The sequence below is a fragment of the Aquarana catesbeiana genome, linkage group LG05 (assembly GCF_042186555.1).
Source record: "Aquarana catesbeiana isolate 2022-GZ linkage group LG05, ASM4218655v1, whole genome shotgun sequence".
NCBI classification, from domain to species: Eukaryota; Metazoa; Chordata; class Amphibia; order Anura; family Ranidae; genus Aquarana; species Aquarana catesbeiana.
Window position 1 is genome coordinate 149,730,632 of NC_133328.1, and position 24,463 is coordinate 149,755,094.

Genomic DNA, 24,463 nt, shown 5'->3' on the forward strand with positions numbered 1-24,463 from the left:
TTATAACAATAAAACAAAGAGGAAGGCAGTGCTGGATCAATTTGTGGAATTTGTGAAGCCGGTGAGCCCCACGGCAGACATTCCCTATTTGAAGGCCCTAATTGGTGGCATGAGGAGCACTTATAATAGGGAGCGCAAGAAGGTCCAAAATTCCCAGAGATCAGGAGCTGCAGCAGATGACATTTATGTACCCTGGCTATGGTACTATGACAGACTGAATTTTCTGGCAGGCCAGACTGAACCCAGGCTAGCACTCTCCAGTCTTCCTTCCACACTTCCTTCCCCCCCAGCTGAGGCTTCAGACGCCCAACCTGGGTACTTCCAGGCAGCAACATGTGGAGGAGACCAGCTTGAGTCAGGTATAGCATTCTTCTAAATATTTCTGTTTGTCAAATTAATGATGTTAAAGCTATGTTAGTTTTGATAACTAATTTCTGATTTCACAAAGTGTTTTACATATCAATAGACAGTAGTGGCCACAAATGATTGTGACAAGAATGAAAAATGCTGTGCTCAGAACGATAGTTTTTTCTATTTATTAACATTCAATTTCCAACAGTCATGAGATGAAAATTGTGTGTGATTGATGAACCAAAAACTAAAACGATGTCCCTTACTCATACACAGGAAAGTCTCAGCCAGGAGGTGGCGAGGGTAAGTGGCAGCCAGGAGGTGGCCGGGCCCAGTAGCCTGCCCGATACCCAGATCCCTCCCCTCCGCCTTCCCCAAAAAAGTGGCAGGAAGAGGATTACCCTGGAGGAGGCAGCAATTGGCCTATTTTGGAAGGCTACTGCGGCCCTCAGAACCCCCCACAGTCTTCAAGAGGATTTTGCCTATATTACAGCCTGCAAAATGCTGGAAATGGAGGAGTGCCAACGCCTAATATGTGAGTATTCCATCTTACAAGCCCTAAATAAGGTGTTGAGGGGCCAACTCACAAGCCAAAGCCACGTTTTGAGTTCAACCATGGTCCTCCTCCTCCTCCTCTAGGTCCTCCTCCTCCACCTCCTGCCACACCTCCAACACCAGAGCCACAGCCTGGAAGGAAGCGTCTAAGGAAGACCAGAGAGTGATGGCCCTGGGTTCAGTCTGGTCTGGTAAAAGATGCAGGCTGTGGTAGTACCACAGCCTGGGGACATATAAAAAAACAAACAACAAATTACCAAAAATATAAAAACATAAAACACAAAAAAGTTTGGTAGATCTGACGAATACAAATATTATATTCAGGAAATCACGAGAAATAATAAAGAAAGAAGTTTGTAAGAACTCTGTGTGAATATAAGCAGCAAAACAATTTCATTCTTCTAGCATTATAAAGAAGAAGAGAGTGCGCTGCATTAAACAATTTAAAACATTGCAGCGTGACGAAAGTGCTATATCCATTACGAACGCTAGTTTTACCAGACCGAGCAGTTCCGTCTCAGAATTTATTCTGAGCATGCGTGGCACTTTGTGCGCCGGAATTGTCCACACACGGTCGGAATTTACGCAAACGGATTTTGTTGTTGGAAAATTTTATAGCCAGCTCTCAAACTTTGTATGTCAGAAATTCCAATGGAAAAAGTCCGATGGAGCCCACACATGGTTGGAATTTCCGACAAAAAGCTCCGATTGCACATTTTCCGTCGCAAAGTCCGACCGTGTGTACAGGCATATGTCATTTTGTAAAATAAAACATTTTCTTAATTAAAAAAAAAATCACCGTTGTATTGACCCATATAAATATTGCCACATGCATTAACACCAACCACTGGCCCTCCAGATCTTCTCTCATTAACAACCGGGACCCAGAAGAAAAGTATAAGATTCCAAAATAGTGTAATAATGTTTTAATAAAAGCTAAAAGCAATATAAAACTATTTGGCACTCACATTGTATGGTGCTACCATCAGCACCAACATAAACAACCTTGTTTTGCCCAACAAGCCGCTCAGTTCAAGTCGGCGTGCGTTCCAACAACCAGAACTGCTAATCCGAACCTGACAGTAAGAGTAGTCAACAATGGCAGACAATGCTTTTTTGTATACCAGCGCCATCAGGAAGCTTGGTGAGATTTTTGAGAGTTGGAGGGTGTGTGTTAGCACCTCACTTTTTTTAATCACATATATCCCCTGATAATTCTCACCAGTAACAATGCCAAAGGATCCCCCCTTACAGAATCATTTTACGATTTGTCATTTTAGTGGAGCTGCAGTTAAATCTGACCATAGATGGTTTGAATCTCCCCCAGTTCAGCAGGAACCAGCCAAGATTCGAACCATGTATGGGCTAGCTGAATGTATCCAAGTTATTCAATTGATCAACTTGGGTACAATCAGTCTGTCGGATTTTACATGTGATTATTGCTAGCGGCCGTTATAGCCGCTAGCAATAAGCACTGTGTTCTCCTGATGGGGGCAGCTTCCCCCACCTGGAGAACAGAATGGCTCCACAGAAGGGATTCAGATAGTCAGTGTTTGAGGGGGGAATCAAGCAATTTTCTCTCCTGCAACCGGTGGTTGTGAAGATTTTTTTTTTTCTTGTTCAATGTTTTTATTAAAATTTCAGTAGAGACATTACAGAAGATAAACAGTGTTATCATATATCATCGGAAACAGGCTCACATGAATGTGTATAGTTGGCAAAACTGTAATAGTAAACATGTGGGAACAATGTATTCTATTCCAAGAGTTATGCAGAAGGTGGGTTATAGCCTAGCTCCCCCAGACACTCCATTTGGGGTCACGCTGTGTTATGGAGCGAGGACAACTCGCCCAACCTGAGCTGTCTGAAGTTTTCTTGGGGTGAACAAGTGTATATAAATGTATGCGGTAAATTGTAGACAAACAAATGTCCAAGTATGAACTAAACGTGTACAAACATTGGAGTAGCCAGTGTCAGTGAGTCAGGAGAAGATTGTGCCCTTGGGGAGGAGCTGACCATTTATGCTAACTAGGGATGAAATTCCAGAGAATCAATAAACTGACTTGTACGCTACAATTGTTAACTGTAAAGAAACCATATTATTAGTAAACGTATACTTAAAGTTTAACAAAGTTGTAAGCTTAACCTGGCGATGAGTTTATCTATAGAAAAGAGTAGTAGACTGTCAAATACTTACTGGAAAAGGGAGGCAGGGTATTAGGGGAGGAAGAGAAGATTGGTAGGGAGGTAGGGTGGAGGAGAGTGGAGAAGGTGAGGGGAGGTGTGGGGTCCCAGGTGTTTCTATATGTATCAGTCAGATTTCACAAGAGATACATTGGAGAGGATGGCTCTTATGGGAGTAAAAGGGATTCATCAAAATTGGGTGGAAGAAAGGGATAGATTTGGCGGTTTGAGATTTAAAAGTGCTATAGTTGGGTCAGGTTGTAGAGCTATATCAAAGAGGTTGGAGACCATGTGGAACAGGTTGAACCAAAATGTTTGTGCAATTGGGCATGACCACCAGATATGATGGAAGTTCCCTTGAGCGGAACAGCCTCTAAAGAGGGTGGAGGGGTAATGTGGAAGATATTTGGCAATCCTAGTTGGGACCAGGTACCAACGGGTCAGGACTTTGTAATTAGTTTCCAATGCCACAATGTTTTGGGAGGAGGATTTTGTGGCCTGCCATATGTGATGCCAGTCTACATCTTCTAATGTGATTTCCAAGTCACTTTCCCATTTGGAGGTGTAGGAAGGGATAGGAGAGAGTCCTGTGTTAAGCAGTTGGGCCTTAGAGGGTTGAAATCAAGCCTCTCCTGTGCTGGTCAATATTGCAGGCTTGTTCAAAGAAGGACATGGAGAGGGAGAAGGAATCTCTGGGGGTCAAGGATGTGAAGAAATGTTTTATCTGGAGGTATCGGAAGATTTAAGAGGCCGGAATATCATTAGATTCCCTGAGGGCCGGAAAAGGCTTTATGCCATTGGAAGTTATAAATTTATGGGCCCGGATGAGGTTTGTGGAGGACCAATTATGAAAAAAGGATGGGGAGGTCCAGGCCGGGTAGAATGAAGAGTTGCGTAAGAAAGCGAGCATGGGGTTATGAGCAGATTGGAGTAAGTGTTTGGACTTAAGACGGTCCCAAAGAGAGAGTGAGTGGTGTATAACTGGATATCGTATAGCACGGCGTTCAGAGGGGTGAAGCCAGAGGAGGTTTGCAACAGAGAGGGGGTCGCATTCGACGGATTCCAGGGCCACCCAAAGGGGTATTTCAGTGATGGAGTGGTACTTGGACAGTTGGGCAAGTTGAGCAGCATAGTAGTACTTTGTGAAGTGTGGAAGGCCTAGGCCTCCCCTGGTCTTCGGTAGGTATAGGGTAGAATGTGGAATTTCGGGTTTGTTGGTGTGCCAGATATAAGAAGATGTTCATCTCTGTAGTATGCAGAGGTAGTATCCTGGATTCAAGATGGGTACAAAGGCCAAAGGCTGTGGGGTCAGCATACAGAGCAGAAACCCAGGAAAGGAAATGAGAGCCAAAACCCCATTGTCTAAGTATGAATTGTGCGAGCTAAATGTGTCAAGAGAATCGCGCAACAGATGTTGTCCCATGCTTGACGTGTCGAGATGAAGCCTACTTGGTCTCTATGTGTTAGGAGGTTGTGATGATTTTGAACTGATTTTTTCTTTAAAAATGCCTTAAAGTGGATGTAAAACCTCACATATACCCACTGAAGTGAACAGCCTCAGATGATACACAGAGATTAAACAAATCTCCCTACATAAGTTTTACATGTATATTTGCTGTCTTCAGCTTTATATACTGTTTAGAAAGCACACATCCTGTTAGAATTTTCACTTCCTCGTTCCCCTGTAGGAGTGGATTATTGCTAGACAATGTGAGACAACTGATTGGAGGAAAGGCACACACCCCCTTCCCACACATGCAGAGCGTGCCTGTGAATAGTTTAGCAGTCTGCTCAGAGAGCTTGTCAAAAGTTATCAGGCTGATAACAGACAAACGGAGCAGGACAAAGCTACGAGACATAGGGCTTTGAAGAGAGATAACAAAACACTACAGATATATGTGCCCAGCTCAAATTTCATGAATCGGGTTTACATCCACTTTAAGTATTATGTTTTGTTTTTGAAAATCAAGATTCTACCCCAACCCTAGTATTCTATACCAACTTAGATGAGCATTTGCCACAGCTCTAATGACAGGTATCTACATACACAGCAATTTTACTGCTGAGGAAAAGATAAGGTGTGCCCAACCTGGACTTCTGTATTAAGGAGCACATTAGGCAGCATGATCTCTTGCAAGGTGTCAAGTGTCCTAAATGCCATGATTGCCCCCTCTATGGCAGCTGGCATCTCTCCCACCTAACTGCCTATAACAAGCACTGCAGAGCTGATGGTAGACTCCTCTAGGCTCTTCCTCAGCGCTTACATTCTCATGTACACAGGAAAGGACGAGGAGCCGGGTAGGAGGAACATCCCTCTGCACCAACTGCACTGATCTGAGGTCTGTAAGTAGTTTACAATGGAGATTTGCAAAGGGGGCACATGGGCCGGGGAGGGGGGGGAGGGTTGAGGTAACATAGGAGTGATTTGGGGGAGAGGGATTAATGGGAAGATTTGCTAGGGGGGTGGATTTTTGCATGGAGTAGGGAAAGGATGTGTGACAGACCTAGCCGGGAGAGAGACTTTTGGAGGGGACTGAATGCTAGCCTCTTGCCGATCGATCGTGGGCCCTGGCATTTGGGGGAACTGTGCTTTTTGTAATCTGTATGCCTGGGGACCCTTGAGGTGGTATTACTGTGGATTCGGGTCCTGGTCCCCCAGGACACACAGACTCTGGGGACCCTGGATTTTCCATATTAGAAATAGTGGCTGATTCATAATGCTGGGACAAATACTGTTAGGAGATGCTGATGTCAATTCCAGCTGCCTGTCTGTTTGTTGCCTGCTAGAATGTGTATAAGTCTCTAATATGGGATCTAAGAGTCATTAGATCCCCATTGTTGTTTGTGTTAATTAACTCTGCTATTGTGATAATGTTGATTGGGTTCTCTGAGCTACAAGACGGCCATTCTGGCCTAAAGGTCATGTCTGAGTCATCTAGGCTGTCTAAAGGGATTAGTTAATTAGCCCATATTAATTAGGTTTCTGGTCACAGGTGTATGTTCAGAGTAATATGAGCCGGAGGTACGCACCTCCTCTTTTATTGTATAAAAGAGCCTGTATTTTTCAATAAAGGAGATTCCTGGTTGAACTTACATACAGCCTGCCTGGTGTTTGTTCTGAGCTACACAACTGAATTAGAACGGCACATAGCTGTAGTTCTAGTCCCAGAGCATTGGATGACCGAAACATCAGATGTTACGATCTGCAATCTGATTCTATAGCTGCAGAGGAGTGTCAGGAGAGTGGAACCGAGCGAGCAAGGGGCTCGTTACAGGATGTAAGCTGGAAGGTGGAGGATTTGTGCTTGAGAGGAGGGGGGATTTGCACCAGGAGGGATTTGGAGTGGAAAATTGGGGTGGGGATAATTTTTACTGGAATCTGGGGTTGTGCTGGGAGGGAGCATTTGGAGGGTGGAATAGAATGTGTGCTGGGAGGGGGGGTTGGGGAGAAAGAGGAATAGAATTTGAAGGGGGTTTTGAAGGGGGAAAAGTTTGTGGGCATATGTATTGAGATGGGGAAGAAGGGGGAATAGTGCTGGAAGAGGGGATTTGGGGGATGGAGGAGCATTTGTGCCGGGGAAAGGGAAAGAAGATTTGTGCTGGGAGGTGTATTTGGTGGGGAGGATTTGTTCTGGGAGGGGGAGAGAGGATTTGTACTGGGGGCAAAGATTTCTTCTGGGATGGATGAATGTGCAGACTAGTGCTAGATTATTTTGGGGAGGGAGTGGGGATTTTTGCTGAAAGGGTAACGTGAGGGAGAATATTTCATGAAGGGGGAATTTCGCACTCTCCTGACCCCTACACTATGCGTTACACACTCCTAACTGCTGCTCTCCTTTTGTCTGACTGCTACTATGCATTACACACTCTTGTTCCCTGCATTCTGTGCATTATGTTATCATGGGCCCTGCTCTCTGATAGGGATGAGCTTCGAGTTCGAGTCGAACTCATGTTCGATTCGAACATCGGCTGTTCGCCAGTTCGCCAGTTCGCCAGTACGCCGAACAGCGAACAATTTGGGGTGTTCGCGGCAAATTCGAAAGCCACGGAACACCCTTTAAAAGTCTATGGGAGAAATCAAAAGTGCTAATTTTAAAGGCTTATATGCATGGTATTGTCATAAAAAGTGTTTGGGGACCTGGGTCCTGCCCCAGGGGACATGGATCAATGCAAAAAAAAGTTTTAAAAATGGCCGTTTTTTCGGGAGCAGTGATTTTAATAATGCTTAAAGTGAAACAATAAAAGTGTAATATTCCTTTAAATTTCGTACATGGGGGGGTGTCTATAGTATGCCTGTAAAGGGGCGCATGTTTCCCGTATTTAGAACAGTCTGACAGTAAAATGACATTTCAAAGGAAAAAAAGTCATTTAAAACTACTTGCAGCTATTAATGAATTGTAAGTCCGACAATACACATAAAAGTTCATTGATTAAAACGGCGTGGGATTTCCCCACAGGGGAACCCCAAACCAAAATTAAAAAAAAACATTTAAAAAAAAGAGACAGTTTTTGACAATTCCTTTATTAAGTCTTCTTTCTATCTTCTCTCTTCTATCTTCTTTCTTCTATCTTCCTTCGGTTTATTCCTACATCTTCTTCTTCCTCTGGTTCTTCCTCCGATCCTCTGCTTCTTGCTCCGGTGTTCTCGTTCGGCATCTTCCTCCGCGGCGTCTTCTTACCTTCTTCGTTCTCGGGCCGCTCCGCATCCTTGATGGGAGGCTCCCACTGTGTGCCGCTTCTCATCTTCTGACACTTCTTAAATAATGGAGGGCGGGGCCACCTGGTGACCCCGCCCTCCTCTGACACACGGGGACTTGATGGGAACTTCCCTATGGGTTTTCCTGTGATGTCAGAGTGGGCGGGGTCACCCATTACATTGTGACATTGTACAACTGCTGCAACAAGAACGCAGAAGTAAATTTATTTAAATAGAGGATGCTTCTATACAGGATGGTGAGTGGGGTGAACATTTCCCCAAGTTTACACAGACAAAAAAAAATTAACTGACAGGGGTTTTAACCCTTTAGTAATACATATACCCTTTAAAGTGGATGTAAACCCACTCTTACTTATAAATTACTTCCATAGTGCTGATCTATAAGGATATACATGCCTCCTGCATGTATCCTTACCTGTCAAATATCTCCCCTTTAGCTGTTTGGAGCCCTGCAATACTCTGGATTCTGTGGGCAGGTCTATTGTTCAGGGCTCGGTGGGTGGAGTCGTGATGTAAGTAGACTCCCCGCCCAGCTCTACACTTCCCTTGGCCAGCATTGATATTTCTTACATTGAACTTCTGCTGATCTCGTGGATTGTGCCCCATGATCACTAACATCCAGTCAAAACCCAGGAAAGTGAGAAGAAAGGAGGGGGGATGTGAAGTACAAGGAATGTATCTCTCACACTTGTGCATGTGATAAGGAAATCACCTGTCACTCACAGCAAGGGGGAAGAACCCACACCTATTTCTCTGTGTGTCTGTTTTTATCTTACTGAAGAAAGATAGGAGGATTGCTCAGAGCTGGATTAACTCTTCGTGGCAAGACTGGGCACAGATGAAATGACATCCTCTGCTGTAACAGATATGAGTCATAATTAAATAATAATTTTTTGGGTTTACATCTACTTTAAAGACCCCTTTACAATTTTATGAGTAAATCAGTTGGCCCTCAGGTGGATTGGTAATCTGTGACAAACATCCACATGCCATGGATCTGTAAATTCCAGGCCATATTTGAGTAGGTTGTTTAGTGGCATACTTTTGTGTAGTAAAATCTATAGTCCCTCCATGCTCCGGGTCTAGAGATTCTCTAAACTCCTTTATGAACGATTGTTAATGCTGAACTCTAGGCAGATAGTAAAGGCAGTTCTGCAGTTTTAATACCTGCATTTGAATTGGTGCCAGCCTCTTGCAGTCCCTGTACAGCAGAGCTGAGAGTAGGACAAAAAGAAATAAAACCAAGAGCCAATTAGTTCATGTGCTTACAAGGATAATGCTGATAGAAGGAAAAAGCAGAGTGACAGGGGTAGATTTCATCTCACTTCCTGTTGTCTCCTCCCGTTTGCAAGTAGGAGTCATTTGTAAGTTGGATGTTTGAAAGTAGGGGCCTGCCCTATATACTCTGCAGAAATTGCGGCCTTAGGTGTTGGTGTTGCCACAACACTGTAAGCCCTCACAGTTACTCTTGGTGGGTGCAGGAACGGGTTCTGCTGTGAAATATTAGATCAAGAATTGTAATTACATGCCCCTGTTGAACAGGGTCAGAAAAATTGGGCCTTTGGTGGTGGTGGTGGTGGTGCTGGTGCCACAGCACTGCAAGTCCTCACAGTTACTCTTGGTGGGCGCAGAAATGGGCCCTGCTGTGAAATATTAGATCAAGAATTGTAATTACATGCCCCTGTTGAACAGGGGCAGAACAATTGGGCCTTAGGCACTGGTGCCACAACACTGCAACCCCTCACAGATACTCTAGTTGGAGCTCAGGAATGAGCCCTCCTGCAAAATATTGCATCAAAAATTGTAACTACACGCCCCTGTTAAACAGGGGCTGAAAAATTGGGCCTTAGGCACTGGTGCTAGTGCCACAACACTGCAAGCCCTCACATATACTCTAGTTGGAGCGCAGGAACAAGCCCTGCTGCAAAGTATTGCGTCAAAAATTGTAATTACATGCCCCTGTTAAACAGGGGCTGAAAAATTGGGCCTTAGGCACCAGTGCTGGTGCCACAACACTGCAACCCCTCACAAATACTCTAGTTGAGTGCAGCAACAAACCCTCCTTGCAAAATATTGCATCAAAAATTGTAATTACACGCCCCTGTTAAACAGGGGCTGAAAAATTGGGCCGTACCCATTGGTGGCGGCACCCAGAACCAAAAATATTCTTACAAGCTATCAGCATGATCATTGAGGAGGAAGAGGATAGTCACTCAGCATAACAGGATAGTTACTCAGCATCAGCATAGGCAGTCTTGAAGGGATCTGACACTTCAAAAAAAATCACATCAGCATCAGGTGTTTGGTAGCTGGTGGTGATCCAAGACTGATTCATTTTTATGAAGGTCAGTCCATCGACCGAGTCGGTGGACAGGTGCAGCCTGTGATCAGTTACAAAGCCTCCAGCAGCACTGAATGTGCGTTCCGAAAGAACACTGGATGTAGGACAGGCCAGTAGCTCAATTGCATACTGTGCCAGCTCTGGCCAGTGATCCATCCTCAAGACCCAGTAACCCAGAGGATTTTCGGTGGGAAAGGTGTCCAAGTCAGATCTTGCCCCTAGGTATTCTTGCACCATGTAAAACAGATGCTGGCGATGGTTGCTGTAATCGATCATACCTTGGGGCTGCGGACTAAAAAATTGTCTGAACGCATCGGTCAGATGGCCACCTTTTCCACTGCTCCTTCTTTGACTGACCGAAGCCTCAGCAACACGTTGTCCAGGAACAGGAGTTTGTAACCTCCCAGTCTCTGGAAACACATTGCACAGACCTTTCTGCAAGGCCTCCCGAAGATGTTTCATCCTCTTCTCCCTCTGCGACGGCAAGATAAGGTCCGCAACCTTACCCTTGTAACGTGGATCAAGGAGGGTTGTCAGCCGTTATTGATCCCTCTCCTTGATACCACGAATACAAGGATCCTTCCGCAGGCTTTGCAGGATCAGGCAGGCCATGCAGCGTAGGTTTGCTGAGGCATTCGGTCCAGAGTCCTCTGGGTCACTAAGGACGACATGATCCGCAGCCACCACCTCCCAGCCACGTACAAGTCCATGGGTTTCTTGGGACTGTAAATGATCCCTTAAAGATTGCTGCTAATGCTGAGTGCCAGGCTCCACCTCCATGCTGACACAATCCTCCTCTTCCTCCTCCTCCTCATCCTCTTCCTGTGTGATTGGCAGGCACGCAGGAACACTGTCTGGATAAAGGGGGCCTTGAGAGCTAAGGAAGTCCTCCTCTTCCTGCCTCTGTTCTGCCTCAAGTGCCCTGTCCATTATTCCACGCAGCGTGTGCTCCAACAGGTGGACAAGGGAGACAGTGTCACTGATGCATGCACTGTCACTGCTCACCATCCTCGTGGTCTCCTCAAATGGTAACAGGACAGTGCATGCATGCCTGATCATGGCCAAAAAACAAGCTCCCTTGACCCTGTCCTGGTGCCATAGTCGCACAGGTACTCATTGATGGCCCTCTGCTGCGTGTGCAGCCACTGCAGCATGGCCAACGTTGAGTTCCACCTGGTGGGCATGTCACAGATTAGGCGGTTCTTGGGCAGGTTAAATTCCTTTTGGAGGTCAGCCAGCTGAGCACTGGCATTATATGACTTGTGGAAATGCACACAGACTTTCCTGGCCTGCCTCAGGACATACTGTAAGCCTGGGTACCTGCTCAAGAACCGCTGCACCACCAAGTTAAGGATGTGAGCCAAACAGGGCACATGGGTCAGTTGTCCCTGTTGGAGAGCAGAGAGGAGGTTAGTGCCATTGTCGCAAAACCACCATACCTGCCTTAAGCTGGCATGGCGTCAACCACCTCTGAACCTGCCCCTGCAGAGCTGACAGAATATCTGCCCCAGTGTTGCTCCTGTCCCCCAAGCACACCAGCTCAAGCACCGCATGACATCTTTTGGCCTGCGTGCTTGCGTAGCCCCTTGAACACCTATGGATCTACGCTGCTTCCAAAGACAGATCAGCACAGGAAGAGGCCATGGGGGAAGAGGAAGAGGAGGGGGTGGAGGAGAGAGGTGTGGCAGAATCACTACTAGTAGTATTTTGGAGGCATGGTGGCGGAACAACCTCCAACACTACTGCACCCTGTCCTCCATCCTTCCCAGCTGCCAGAAGAGTCACCCAGTGCGCGGTGAAAGATAGGTAACATCCCCGTCCATGCCTGTTGGACCATGAGTCAGCGGTAAGATGCACCTTACAGCTGCCCACCCTGTCCAGCGAGGCCAAGACATTGCTTTCCATATAGCGGTAGAGAGCCGGAATCGCCTTCCGTAAGAAAAAGTGGCGTTTGGGAACCTGCCACTAAGTAACTGCACATTCCACAAACTCACGGAAGGGGGCAGAGTCTACCAACTGAAAAGGCAGCAGTTGAAGTGCTACCAATTTAGCCAAGCTAGCATTCAACCGCTGGGCATGTGGATGGCTGGGAGCGAACTTCTTTTGGTGGTGCAGCAGCTGGGGCAGGGAAATTTGCCTGGTACAATCTCGGTGTACCAATAGCAGATTGCCCCCAAGTACTTGGCTGTGACACACCTAATTCTACACCTTCATTCCTCTCAGTGCAGGTCTCAAAGAGGACCGAAGGTATAGTGGGGTTGGAGATCCCAGCTGATGAGGAAAAAGGAGAGGTCCTCTTTGTTCTTTGGTGTAGGTCTTTTAGGTACGCTTGTCAATGAACTGCATGGTAGATCAACATATGTCTGGTCAAGCATGTGATGCCCAAGCGGAAGATGTTTTGGCCACGCAAGATACACTTGAGACATATGTTGCAAATAGCAATGGTGGGATCTGATGCACTCATCTCAAAAAGAACTTTTGGAATAAGAGACAGCAGCTCCCTGCACATGCGGAGCTCTGCGGTGTGATGCATTCGGTGTGCTACCCTTAAGCTGGCCCCTGGAGAGCATCCTGCCTCGTTGGTGATGTGCCTCCTCCTCCTCTCTCCTATCATCACTTCATTAGCACGTAGGTTTTAAATGGGCATTTGAACATAAAGGAGATTGCGCTAATGAAGTGATGATGCATAAAGTCCCAGGGTTACCATGGCCACCAGCACACACTATAAGTATCTTGCAGGTTAACAACATGGGCACCCTTGAAAAAGTCACGTGTCTGTGACGCAACGCGTCGGGAGGAGGAGCCTGTGACGTTTCCAGCAGTGTCTGTGTGTGAGCACTGGCAGCGGATGAGGAGCCTCCAGCGCAGAGCTTGTATGCAGCTGATCATTATAATCTATATGCAATCTTGCGAATGGGGATATGTGAGTGAAACTAGTATCCCAGCATTTAGTACCATTCTGCTGTGATCTTTGTGCAATGGATTTGTTTTCTTTATTTTTCATGTCGTGGAAATGAGCTGACAATTGGGAAAATCATAGTAAACGCCACCGGTGGCGGAGTGGTGAAAGCAACAGTAAATCTGCTACTATTTTTTTCACAGTAAACTTGGCACTGAACTTTATGAATTTTTGATCTATTTATCAGTTGAACTTTTTAATATTCATTATTGGCGCACTATATAATATATTAATTTATATATTTATTTTGTTTGGCAACTTTTACTAAGGATTACTGTGGTACTTTATTTATTGGTGTTTTATAAGGGTGAATTATTAGGAGGATTGTTTTATTCACAATTTATATAGTTTTAATCCCAATTTATATATTCATTTTTGTTTCATCACCTATTGGGTTAAACACCAAGGCACTATAATAAGAGGTTAATATCAGCGCAATTATCCACATACACTCAATAGGATCAGAAGAACACCACCAAATTTCTTCAGGTAGCTTTAGGTGCACACTGTGCAGAGGACGCACTACACTAACTTGTAAATACTGCAGCTGCCTGTGGTACTGTACTAATAGGATCAGAAGAACACCACTAATATTCTTCAGGTAGCTTTGGGTGCACACTGTGCAGAGGACGCACTACACTAACTTGTAAATACTGCAGCTGCCTGCGGTACTGTACTAATAGGATCAGAAGAACACCACTAATTTTCTTAAGGTAGCTTTAGGTGCACACTGTGCAGAGGACGCACTACATTAACTTGTAAATACTGCAGCTACCTGTGGTACTGTACTAATAGGATCAGAAGAACACCACTAATTTTCTTCAGGTAGCTTTAAGTGTACACTGTGCAGAGGATGCACTACAATAACTTGTAAATACTGCAGCTGCCTGCGGTACTGTACTAATAGGATCAGAAGAACACCACTAATTTTCTTCAGGTAGCTTTAGGTGCACACTGTGCAGAGGACGCCCTACACTAACTTGTAAATACTGCAGCTGCCTGCCTGTGGTATTAATAGGAGCAGAACAACAGCAATTGTCTTCAGGTAGCTTTAGGCGCACACTGTGCAGCGGACAAAATACACTAACTATAAATAATGTAGCTGCCTGCCTGTGGTATTAATATAGGATCAGAAGAATACCACCAATTTTATTCAGGTAGCTTTAGGTGCACACTGTGAAGAGGATGCAGTACACTAACTGTAAATACTGTAGCTGCCTGCCTGTGGTATTAATAGGAGCAGAACACCACCAATTTTATCCAGGTAGCTTTATGTGCACACTGTGCAGAGGATGCAGCACACTAACTGTAAATACTGTAGCTGCCTGCCTGTGGTATTAATAGGATCAGAAGAACACCACTAATATTCTTCAGGTAGCTTTAGGTGCACACTGTGCAGAGGACGCACTGCACTAACTTGTAAATACTGCAGCTTCTTGCAGTAATGTACTAATAGGATCAGAAGAACACCACTAATTTTCTTCAGGTAGCTTTAGGTGCACACTGTGCAGAGGACGCACTACATTAACTTGTAAATACTGCAGCTACCTGCAGTACTGTACTAATAGGATCAGAAGAACACCACTAATTTTCTTCAGGTAGCTTTAGGTGCACACTGTGCAGAGGATGCACTACACTAGCTTGTAAATACTGCAGCTGCCTGCGGTACTGTACTAATAGGATCAGAAGAACACCACTAATTTTCTTCAGGTAGCTTTAGGTGCACACTGTGCAGAGGAGGCAGTACATTAACATGTAAATACTGCAGCTGCCTGCGGTACTGTACTAATAGGAACAGAAGAACACCACTAATTTTCTTCAGGTAACTTTAGGTGCACACTGTGCAGGGGACGCACTACACTAACTTGTAAATACTGCAGCTGCCTGCGGTACTGTACTAATAGGATCAGAAGAACACCACTAATTTTCTTTAGGTAGCTTTAGGTGCACACTGTGCAGAGGAACCACTACACTAGCTTGTAAATACTGCAGCTGCCTGCAGTACTGTACTAATAGGATCAGAAGAACACCACAAATTTTCTTCAGGTAGCTTTAGGTGCACACTGTGCAGAGGACGCACTGAACTAACTTGAAAATACTGCAGCTGCCTGTGGTACTGTACTAATGGGATCAGAAGAACACCACTAATTTTCTTCAGGTAGCTTTAGGTGCACACTGTGCAGAGGACGCACTACACTAACTTGTAAATACTGCAGCTGCCTACGGTACTGTACAAATAGGATCAGAAGAACACCACTAATTTTCTTCAGGTAGCTTTAGGTGCACACTGTGCAGAGGACGCACTACACTAACTTGTAAATACTGCAGCTGCCTACGGTACTGTACAAATAGGATCAGAAGAACACCACTAATTTTCTTCAGGTAGCTTTAGGTGCACACTGTGCAGAGGACGCACTAAACTAACTTGAAAATACTGCAGCTGCCTGCGGTACTGTACTAATAGGATCAGAAGAACACCACTAATTTTCTTCAGGTAGCTTTAGGTGCACACTGTGCAGAGGACGCACAACACTAACTTGTAAATACTGCAGCTGCCTGCGGTACTGTACTAATAGGATCAGAAGAACACCACTAATTTTCTTCAGGTAGCTTTAGGTGCACACTGTGCAGAGGATGCACTACACTAACTTGTAAATACTGCAGCTGCCTGCAGTACTGTACTAATAGGATCAGAAGAACACCACAAATTTTCTTCAGGTAGCTTTAGGTGCGCACTGTGCAGAGGACGCACTAAACTAACTTGAAAATACTGCAGCTGCCTACGGTACTGTACTAATACGATCAGAAGAATACCACTAATTTTCTTCAGGTAGCTTTAGGTGCACACTGTGCAGAGGACGCACTACATTAACTTGTAAATACTGCAGCTGCCTGCGGTACTGTACTAATAGGATCAGAAGAACACCACTAATTTTCTTCAGGTAGCTTTAGGTAAACACTGTGCAGAAGACGCACTACACTAACTTGTAAATACTGCAGCTGCCTGCGGTATTAATAGGAGCAGAACAACAGCAATTGTCTTCAGGTAGCTTTAGGTGCACACTGTGCAGAGGACACAGTACACTAACTATAAATACTGTAGCTGCCTGCATATGGTATTAATATAGGATCAGAAGAATACCACCAATTGTATTCAGGTAGCTTTAGGTGCACACTTTGCAGAGGACACAGTACACTAACTGTAAATACTGTAGCTGCCTGCCTGTGGTATTAATAGGAGCAGAACACCACCAATTTTATTCAGGTAGCTTTAGGTGCACACTGTGCAGAGGACACAGTACACTAACTATAAATACCGTAGCTGCCTGCCTGTGGTATTAATAGGAGCAGAACAACAGCAATTTTCTTCAGGTAGCTTTAGGTGCACATGGTGCAGAGGATGCAGTACACTAACTGTAAATACTGTAGCTAGCTGCCTACGGTACTGTACTAATGGGATCAGAAGAACACCACTAATTTTCTTCAGGTAGCTTTAGGTGCACACTGTGCAGAGGACGCACTAGGTGCGCACTGTGCAGAGGACGCACTAAACTAACTTGAAAATACTGCACCTGCCTGTGGTACTGTACTAATGGGATCAGAAGAACACCACTAATTTTCTTCAGGTAGCTTTAGGTGCACACTGTGCAGAGGACGCACTACACTAACTTGTAAATACTGCAGCTGCCTACGGTACTGTACAAATAGGATCAGAATAACACCACTAATTTTCTTCAGGTAGCTTTAGGTGCACACTGTGCAGAGGATGCACTAAACTAACTTGAAAATACTGCAGCTGCCTGCGGTACTGTACTAATAGGATCAGAAGAACACCACTAATTTTCTTCAGGTAGCTTTAGGTGCACACTGTGCAGAGGACGCACAACACTAACTTGTAAATACTGCAGCTGCCTGCAGTACTGTACTAATAGGATCAGAAGAACACCACTAATTTTCTTCAGGTAGCTTTAGGTGCACACTGTGCAGAGGACGCACTACATTAACTTGTAAATACTGCAGCTACCTGCAGTACTGTACTAATAGGATCAGAAGAACACCACTAATTTTCTTCAGGTAGCTTTAGGTGCACACTGTGCAGAGGACGCACTACATTAACTTGTAAATACTGCAGCTGCCTGCGGTACTGTACTAATAGGATCAGAAGAACACCACTAATTTTCTTCAGGTAGCTTTAGGTGAACACTGTGCAGAAGACGCACTACATTAACTTGTAAATACTGCAGCTGCCTGCAGTATTAATAGGAGCAGAACAACAGCAATTGTCTTCAGGTAGCTTTAGGTGCACACTGTGCAGAGGACACAGTACACTAACTATAAATACTGTAGCTGCCTGCATATGGTATTAATATAGGATCAGAAGAATACCACCAATTTTATTCAGGTAGCTTTAGGTGCACACTTTGCAGAGGACACAGTACACTAACTGTAAATACTGTAGCTGCCTGCCTGTGGTATTAATAGGAGCAGAACACCACCAATTTTATTCAGGTAGCTTTAGGTGCACACTGTGCAGAGGACACAGTACACTAACTATAAATACCGTAGCTGCCTGCCTGTGGTATTAATAGGAGCAGAACAACAGCAATTTTCTTCAGGTAGCTTTAGGTGCACATGGTGCAGAGGATGCAGTACACTAACTGTAAATACTGTAGCTGCCTGCCTACGGTACTGTACTAATAGCATCAGAAGAACACCACTAATTTTCTTCAGGTAGCTTTAGGTGCACACTGTGAAGAGGATGCACTACACTAACTTGTAAATACTGCAGCTGCCTCCGGTACTGTGCTAATAGGATCAGAAGAACACCACTAATTTTCTTCAGGTAGCTTTAGGTGCAGAGGATGCAGTACACTAACTGTAAATACTGTAGCTGCCTGCCTGTGGTATTAATAGGATTAGAAGAACACCACAAATTTTCTTCAGGTAGCTTTAGGCGCACACTGTGCAGAGGATGCACTAAACTAACTTGTAAATACTGCAGCTGCCTGCGGTACTGTACTAATAGGATCAGAAGAACACCACTAATTTTCTTCAGGTAGCTTTAGGTGCACACTGTGCAGAGGACGCACTAAACTAGCTTGTAAATACTGCAGCTGCCTACGGTACTGTACTAATAGGATCAGAAGAACACCACTAATTTTCTTCAGGTAGCCATAGGTGAACACTAAGCAGAGGACGCACTACATTAACCTGTAAATGCTGCAGCTACCTGCGGTACTGTACTAATAGGATCAGAAGAACACCACTAATTTTCTTCAGGTAGCTTTAGGTGCACACTGTGCAGAGGACGCACTACACTAACTTGTAAATACTGCAGCTGCCTGCGGTACTATACTAATAGGATCAGAAGAACACCACTAATTGTCTTCAGGTAGCATTAGGTGCACACTGTGCAGAGGACACAATACACTAACTATAAATACTGTAGCTGCCTGCCTGTGGTATTAATATAGGATCAGAAGAATACCACCAATTTTATTCAGGTAGCTTTAGGTGCACACTGTGCAGAGGACACAGTACACTAACTGTAAATACTGTAGCTGCCTGCCTGTGGTATTAATAGGAGCAGAACACCACCAATATTATTCAGGTAGCTTTAGGTGCACACTGTGCACAGGATGCATTACACTAACTGTAAATACTGTAGCTGCCTGCCTGTGATATTAATAGGATCAGAAGAACACCACCAATTTTATTCGGGTAGCTTTAGGTGCACACTTTGCAGAGGACGCAGTACATTAACTTGTAAATACTGCAGCTGCCTGCGGTGCTGTACTAATAGCATCAGAAGAACACCACTAACTTTCTTCAGGTAGCTTTAGGTGCACACTGTGCAGGGGACGCACTACACTAACTTGTAAATACTGCAGCTGCCTGCGGTACTGTACTAATAGGATCAGAAGAACACCACTAATTTTCTTCAGGTAGCGTTAGGTGCACACTGTGCAGAGGACACAATACACTAACTATAAATACTGTAGCTGCCTGCCTGTGGTATTAATATAGGATCAGAAGAATACCACCAATTTTATTCAGGTAGCTTTAGGTCCACACTGTGCAGAGGACACAGTACACTAACTGTAAATACTGTAGCTGCCTGCCTGTGGTATTAATAGGAGCAGAACACCACCAATTTTATTCAGGTAGCTTTAGGTGCACACTGTGCAGAGGATGCAGTACACTAACTGTAAATACTGTAGCTGCCTGCCTGTGATATTAATAGGATCAGAAGAACACCACCAATTTTATTCGGGTAGCTTTAGGTGCACACTGTGCAGAGGATGCAGTACATTAACTTGTAAATACTGCAGCTGCCTGCGGTACTGTACTAATAGGATCAGAAGAACACCACAACTTTTCTTCAGGTAGCTTTAGGTGCACACTGTGCAGAGGACACACTAAACTAACTTGTAAATACTGCAGCTGCCTGCAGTACTGTACTAATAGGATCAGAAGAACACCACTAATTTTCTTCAGGTAGCTTTAGGTGCACACTGTGCAGAGGACGCACTACACTAACTTGTAAATACTACAACTGCCTATGGTACTGTACTAATAGGATCAGAAGAACACCACTAATTTCTTCAGGTAGCTTTAGGTGCACACTGTGCAGGAGACGCACTAAACTAACTTGTAAATACTGCAGCTGCCTACGGTACTGTACTAATAGAATTAGAAGAACACCACTAATATTCTTCAGGTAGCTTTAGGTGCACACTGTGCAGAGGATGCACTACATTAACTTGTAAATACTGCAGCTGCTTGCCGTACTGTACTAATAGGATCAAAAAAACACCACTAATTTTCTTCAGGTAGCTTTAGGTGCACACTGTGCAGAAGACACACTACACTAACTTGTAAATACTGCAGCTGCCTGCGGTATTAATAGGAGCAGAACAACAGAAATTGTCTTCAGGTAGCTTTAGGTGCACACTGTGCAGAGGACACACTACACTAACTTGTAAATACTGCAGCTGCCTGCGGTACTATACTAATAGGATCAGAAGAACACCACCAATTTTATTCGGGTAGCTTTAGGTGCACACTTTGCAGAGGACGCAGTACATTAACTTGTAAATACTGCAGCTGCCTGCGGTACTGTACTAATAGAATCAGAAGAACACCACACATTTTCTTCAGGTAGCTTTAGGTGCACACTGTGCAGAGGACACACTAAACTAACTTGTAAATACTGCAGCTGCCTGCGGTACTGTACTAATAGGATCAGAAGAACACCACTAATTTTCTTCAGGTAGCGTTAGGTGCACACTGTGCAGAGGACACAATACACTAACTATAAATACTGTAGCTGCCTGCCTGTGGTATTAATATAGGATCAGAAGAATACCACCAATTTTATTCAGGTAGCTTTAGGTCCACACTGTGCAGAGGACACAGTACACTAACTGTAAATACTGTAGCTGCCTGCCTGTGGTATTAATAGGAGCAGAACACCACCAATTTTATTCAGGTAGCTTTAGGTGCACACTGTGCAGAGGATGCAGTACACTAACTGTAAATACTGTAGCTGCCTGCCTGTGATATTAATAGGATCAGAAGAACACCACCAATTTTATTCGGGTAGCTTTAGGTGCACACTGTGCAGAGGATGCAGTACATTAACTTGTAAATACTGCAGCTGCCTGCGGTACTGTACTAATAAGATCAGAAGAACACCACAAATTTTCTTCAGGTAGCTTTAGGTGCACACTGTGCAGAGGACACACTAAACTAACTTGTAAATACTGCAGCTGCCTGCAGTACTGTACTAATAGGATCAGAAGAACACCACTAATTTTCTTCAGGTAGCTTTAGGTGCACACTGTGCAGAGGACGCACTACACTAACTTGTAAATACTACAACTGCCTATGGTACTGTACTAATAGGATCAGAAAAACACCACTAATTTCTTCAGGTAGCTTTAGGTGCACACTGTGCAGGAGACGCACTAAACTAACTTGTAAATACTGCAGCTGCCTACAGTACTGTACTAATAGAATCAGAAGAACACCACTAATATTCTTCAGGTAGCTTTAGGTGCACACTGTGTAGAGGATGCACTACATTAACTTGTAAATACTGCAGCTGCCTGCCGTACTGTACTAATAGGATCAAAAAAACACCACTAAATTTCTTCAGGTAGCTTTAGGTGCACACTGTGCAGAAGACGCACTACACTAACTTGTAAATACTGCAGCTACCTGCGGTATTAATAGGAGCAGAACAACAGCAATTGTCTTCAGGTAGCTTTAGGTGCACACTGTGCAGAGGACACAGTACACTAACTGTAAATACTGTAGCTGCCTGCCTGTGGTATTAATAGGAGCAGAACACCACCAATTTTATTCAGGTAGCTTTAGGGAACACCACCAATTTTATTCAGGTAGCTTTAGGTGCACACTGTGCAGAGGACACAGTACATTAACTGTAAATACCGTAGCTGCCTGCCTGTGGTATTAATAGGAGCAGAACAACAGCAATTTTCTTCAGGTAGCTTTAGGTGCACACAGTGCAAAGGACGCAGTACACTAACTGTAAATACTGTAGCTGCCTGCCTGCGGTACTGTACTATTAGGATCAGAAGAACACCACTAATTTTCTTCAGGTAGCTTTAGGTGCACACTGTGCAGAGGACGCACTACACTAACTTGTAAATACTGCAGCTGCCTGCGGTACTATACTAATAGGATCAGAAGAACACCACTAATTTTCTTCAGGTAGCTTTAGGTGCACACTGTGCAGAGGATGCACTACATTAACTTGTAAATACTGCAGCTACCTGCGTTTCTGTACTAATAGGATCAGAAGAACACCACTAATTTTCTTCAGGTAGCTTTAGGTGCACACTGTGCAGAGGACGCGCTACACTAACTTATAAATACTGCAGCTGCCTGCGGTACTGTACTAATAGGATCAGAAGAACACCACTAATTTTCTTCAGGTAGCTTTAGGTGCACACTGTGCAGAGTGAAATATGGGCCGTGACGCACCACTCGAATTTGGCGCGTACGGCCCATATCCTTCGTAAAATCCACAGCAAACAACAGGATCGATGATCCAACGGTGCACCACGGTCACAGCGGACCTGAAATGTAAACTGGTGTGTCTCTCACCCAACCTTCTAAGGCCCAGCAGTCCGATCGGCATAGTCCTCTCCAGGCAGCAGTGTCTAATATCAGTGAGATGGAATGCCGTGTAACCATGCCCCAGACACGTTTCATCGAAAAGACTTCTTCAAATGGGATTGGTTACACAAGCTGTCCTTCAATCCTAATATACTACCCATGATCAATCATTTGATCATCATCAGTCATGTGATCCCCTGCTCCGCACATGCTCACTCATCGTGTCCCCACGACCATGAAGCACCGGTACACAGATTAAACACGTAGCTGGAATAAACATTTTTATGGTATGTTGTATGAGTGCTGCGTCCAGCATTATCACATAAAACTTATCCTAACTTGTAAAACAACACTGATTACAGTGATGATATGGATACTGAGATGGATGATGGCCACTATGAATTGACAGAAAACTATTACTACCATCATCCATCTTGGATCCGAAATATACCCAGGGGACAGATGTTGACTTCGACGTAACTGCACGAGAACGAGTGACTTCCATCAACAAGCTCAAATATTAAAAAATAAGTTCCTACAGAAGGGTTACACTGAGGGATCCTTGAATGATGTTATTCAAGTGATTTCTGAGATTCCAAGAGAAACATGTTTGGTAAAGAAAACTAACCTAACTAATCTAAACTATCCTAACTTGTAAAACACCACTGATTACAGTGATGATATGGATATGCAAAAAAAAAAAATTAATAAATAAATATGACACAGCAAAAATGTACTAAAAAAATATATAAAAATAATAACTATATCTAGCTACAATATATAAGCTATATAAACCAGTCATGCTGCTGTCACATAGCTCCAAAGGGCAAACAATGCTTCAAGCACAGTCTGATCCCATTGACATTGAAAATATTAGAAAATATTAAAAAATATGGATGACTACACGTAAAGCTAAGAAAAAAGAGAAAGGTGATATTAAGCAATCAGTGGTCACTATACAGACATCACTCTTGCTATACTAGATCTTTATATTAATTTGAACTGGAAAACTGGTGAACTTTGTAAGCCTATACAGTGAATATATAGCTAAACCCTATGGTGTCCTTATTAAAGGGCACCATCTTGTGTGCAGTATATATAGAGTATATTATTATTATACAAGGGGACAGGTATCATAACCATGAGTTGGTTGCACAACCCCAAGTTATGATGTATAAAGGTCAAAAAGTGAAATACACAATTATTAATGGAATAAAGGTGATATTATTGTACATACAAATTGTTTGATAAAAGGGAGCTCTCATAAACTAAAAATCATTAATAAAGCAATCGAGGTCCATCTCAATGTTTAACCCCCTAGGTGCCATACATTTCATCAAGAAAATCCAGCGGGTTTCCCTCTGTGATAGGTCCCTTACTCTAATAGGATCAGAAGAACACCACTAATTTTCTTCAGGTAGCTTTAGGTGCACACTGTGCAGAGGATGCACTACATTAACTTGTAAATACTGCAGCTACCTGCGTTTCTGTACTAATAGGATCAGAAGAACACCACTAATTTTCTTCAGGTAGCTTTAGGTGCACACTGTGCAGAGGACGCGCTACACTAACTTATAAATACTGCAGCTGCCTGCGGTACTGTACTAATAGGATCAGAAGAACACCACTAATTTTCTTCAGGTAGCTTTAGGTGCACACTGTGCAGAGGATGCACTAAACTAACTTGTAAATACTGCAGCTGTCTACGGTACTGTACTAATAGGATCAGAAAAACACCACTAATTTTCTTCAGGTAGCTTTAGGTGCACACTGTGCAGAGGACGCACTACATTAACTTGTAAATACTGCAGCTGCCTGTGGTACTGTACTAATAGGATCAGAAAAACACCACTAATTTTCTTCAGGTAGCTTTAGGTGCACACTGTGCAGAGGACGCACTACACTATCTGTAAATACTGTAGCTAATAGGACTAATAGGATCAGAAGAACACCAGCAATTTTCTTCATGTAGCTTTAAATGCTGTAAAAACACCTGCCTGCCTGTCAGTAGTAGGAAGAGAATAACAGGAACGGATCTAGCTAAACTGAATACAGTGTATATATATATCTATATATATATAGATATATATATATATATATGTATCTATATATATATATATATACAGATATATATATATAGATATATATCTATATATACACACAACACCAAGGATGTATATATATATATATATATATATATATATATATA

The 24,463-nt window shown here is 43.8% G+C and overlaps 1 long non-coding RNA gene across 1 annotated transcript in view; it reads left to right on the forward strand.

Moving 5' to 3' along the window:
* The window catches only part of LOC141145832 (uncharacterized), a 487,618-nt gene that overhangs the window by 454,389 nt on the left and 8,766 nt on the right, over positions 1-24,463 (forward strand). The gene's annotated exons all lie outside the window — the stretch shown is intronic.